At 47.2% G+C, this 3,380-nt stretch overlaps 1 protein-coding gene and 1 long non-coding RNA gene across 3 annotated transcripts in view; one reads left to right on the top strand and one right to left on the bottom strand.

The window, feature by feature from the left end:
* ANTXR2 (anthrax toxin receptor 2) overlaps positions 1-3,380 on the bottom strand; it is a 78,566-nt gene that overhangs the window by 60,064 nt on the left and 15,122 nt on the right. The gene's annotated exons all lie outside the window — the stretch shown is intronic.
* Positions 2,615-3,380, top strand: part of LOC108444951 — a 6,149-nt gene continuing 5,383 nt past the window's right edge. The window contains exon 1 of the long non-coding RNA XR_001859670.1: positions 2,615-3,046. This is a non-coding gene — a long non-coding RNA (uncharacterized LOC108444951). The remainder of the gene's footprint in view (positions 3,047-3,380) is intronic.

The raw sequence follows: 3,380 nt of genomic DNA on the forward strand, positions 1-3,380 counted from the left end.
AGGAATGGAAGGTGAGGTCTGAGAGGGCCCTGATAACACAAAGAGTGTTTAAATCTACCTTGAGCATTCTGTGCTTCGCATGCAGGCAAAGCCTTGATGACTGCCAGCTATGGACCTTTTCTTGATGAGGCATTGCCTGCACCTTTGGGCTTCTGGTTTAGCTGCTCAGAATGCCACTGGCTGTGGGGGGCAGCTATTTAAATGGTAGGCAACACCAGGGCTCCTGTGTACACAGGTGGAGCAGGGCGTGCAGGTGGGATCCAGGAGCCCAGATCAGAGCTGTGGAAAGCTGTCCCAGCCTACAGAACACTGCTCTTGAGCAAGGCCATTCTCTGCTGAGTTAATGCCTTCTGGAGCCCCATCCCAGCTTGGAGTTGTGGAGCTCCTTGGAGGAATGGATGATGAAGGCAGCGTTGTGCTGGTGCTGGGTTAGCTGTGTCCAGCTGAGCTCACCCAAGCGCTTGGTTGAGTTCCTAAAACTATTCTGCTTTATTCCTCCCAACTGGCTGAATCAGGACTGGGCTTACCCCATGTTTCCATATGGGTTTGTTTTTCTATGAGTCACTTAGAAACACTACTGGCAGCTTGCTTCCTTTTTTTCTTTTTAACTCAAAACTTTTTTTTTTTCCCCACTATTGCTAAGACAGTTAAAAGGAAACAGAAGTAAAGCAGGAGGTGTTTAATTGGTTCACTGGACTCACTGGTTTTGTTCTAGAGAATGAAATGCTGACTGTGCATCAAGCAGGATTTTTTGTGCTGAATTCAGTGACTCTTATGGCATGTGAAGTGAACATGTGTGAAATCAGGGTGATGAAGAATTTAAGGTGTATGTAGGCTGGCATTGTTACAGGTTTCTCATTCACGAGCTGTTGCTTTTTTTACCTAAATATGACTTGTGCACCCTAATAGTGTGTTAGAATTAAGCTTTAACAAAAAAAACACGTGGAGTAGGTTACAAGAGAAAATAAATAGAGCTCTTGATTTCTGTGATTGCACTCGAGTAACCTTAATCAGACTTTTTAAGTGAGAAGCACCTTCACAGCCCACCTTGGGCTCTGGACATGCCAACCTGTCCATACAGGAATTAATGTTTGAACTCCCTGAAATTAACTGTTTCCAAAGCGAAGCCTTTCATTCTTTCTAGTGTTGGTTTCACATCACATGCCTCTGCTGTGTTCAAGCAAGCTCTGTCATTTATTTCTCCAGTGCCAATCTGTGTGGAAAGCCATGAGGCAGCAGGACCACCTCACACTAGACAGAACAATCAATTCAGGGTGACTTGGAATGAAGCACATGCTTTTCAAGGAAACACCGTTTTGGTGCTTCTCTCCCACGAAGTCAGAGCAGGAACCGCAGCAGTTAATGTCTAATGGGTCCTACCTTTCTCTGCTGCCAAACATCTGTGCTCGTGACTACACCTTGCTGCCAAGGCCAGCCTGCTCCCTGACGCTGCTCGGCAGTGCTGTGGACAAAGCGGGAGGGGAAGGGGAAGGCTGCTACCCTGTCCCCTATCTAAGTGAAAAAAATCTCTGAGACATATGGTCTTGCATAAAATCACCACCCGAGAGAAGCCTGGCGCGGCGTTAGGTTAGTGAGAATATTCTAATTACACCAAGGCTGAGCAGCACCTCATTGGCAGCCACTGAGGAAAGCAAATGGAGATGACAAAACTGCGGGTCATGAGATGCGTATTTTAACAGCATCAGAACCTTTACCCCCAAATTACTAAAAACAACCCTAAACCCATTACTTACCAAGTAATGTAACTAGGAATCAAGACAAACTGTTACTTTCCATAACAGGAAAAAAGTTGTTCGGGCAATTTCTTTTTTCTAATTAGTAAGAAAAAATCTGTCTCAAAGAAACTTCTCACTAAGGAAACACTGGATTTCATTTGGACCTGTGACTGCTTCCTTTGGACCAAGTTGTACAGCATCCCTTATGTAAGAGAGCTGCCAGCCATGCAGGGCTGGCTGACAAGTCCCATCCCAATCACAGGGTACAGGCACGCTCACACTAACCGGAGCCGTGTCAGTGCCGGTGCTGGCTTATCAAGCTCACTGTGCTCCAGGAGAACATTATGTGGTTTGTAATATGTCAGAGAATGTCAAATTAAGGGCTGCATGGCAGTGAAGGGTAGAGCAGAAAGCATTCTATTCCAGGCCATTGATTCCTTTTAACAACTACATGCAGTAATTCCCAAAACTATCTCCTCAGTCTCAATCACATGGAAAACATAGCACAGTGTTAGTTCTGAACCTTGCACCCAGTGCAGCTCGAAGATTAGACCGTCCAAGGGGATTAAAGAAGATGACTGATTTAATCAGAATAATTCTTTTAATGATAACTTGCTGCATTTCTCCTCCCCCCACCTCCTTAAATGTCTAATAGTTTGCTTCCTGGATTCCCAGTGCATAAACCGACCATATTTTCTTCCTACAGGAAATGATCCAATTAAGTTGATGTATAATTGACAATGAACCGTTTAAGCTGATTTTGGCCTTGAAAAATCTTAACCACACACAGTCAGCTGGCTGACCCCCCTTTATCTGCAGAGGAGGGACAGCACTTAGGGAAAGGGAGGGAGCAGGCTGAGCACACTGCCCAAGGAAGCGTAGGGAGGCAGCCTAGCTCGAGGGTGCTGTGCAGGCCGGACAGAAGTAGGGATTACTTGAAAATCATGTAGTCCCCGATTGCTGCTCAGTACCCAAGCTGCAACCTGGCCCCTGAGACAGCAGGGTTCGTACAGCGGAGCTTGGTAAGCACTCACGTTAGAGACATGGAACCAGCAGCGTTCTCCAGTGTCTAACCTTCGAGCACTATTGTGGCAGTAGGGAAGTTTCCCACCCTCCATAAACACAAACTCTGTTGCCTTATAGCAGGTACCAGCGGGTGATGCTGTTGGACTCGTGTGAGTTCGGTAATTCACCCTCCCCCAGTGCCAAACCCAGGTCAGCCTGAGGAAGTGCTGCTGACAGCACAGCTGGAGCAGAAGGCATCAGATTCATGGAGAGAGGCTGGAGCACATCTTTGGGAAGCCACTGCAGTAAGTTTTATAAACATAAAGGCTAAAATTGTTCCTCATATTAATAGCTCTTGCCTACCTCAACAAAACTGACTCCCCCTCGCTAGGCTTTAGTTTTGTCCCTGCTTGGGCACCAACTGGCTGTCCAACACAGTTCGGGGGCTTTCCTCCCTGCTGACTTCTTGGTGTTAGTAAGGCAAACAGGGACAGGTCTCCTTGTCACCAAGTCTTGTCAGCAGCCTACGGGCCCCACTCCCCTCTCTATGCTGAGCACCAGGGCACAGGAGTGGTGACAGTGAGTGTCACCACGCTCCAGATGAGAGGTGACTCCGTGAGGTACCGGCAGCGGCTGAGC

This window comes from Corvus brachyrhynchos, unplaced genomic scaffold (assembly GCF_000691975.1).
Source record: "Corvus brachyrhynchos isolate BGI_N302 unplaced genomic scaffold, ASM69197v1 scaffold112, whole genome shotgun sequence".
NCBI lineage: Eukaryota > Metazoa > Chordata > Aves > Passeriformes > Corvidae > Corvus > Corvus brachyrhynchos.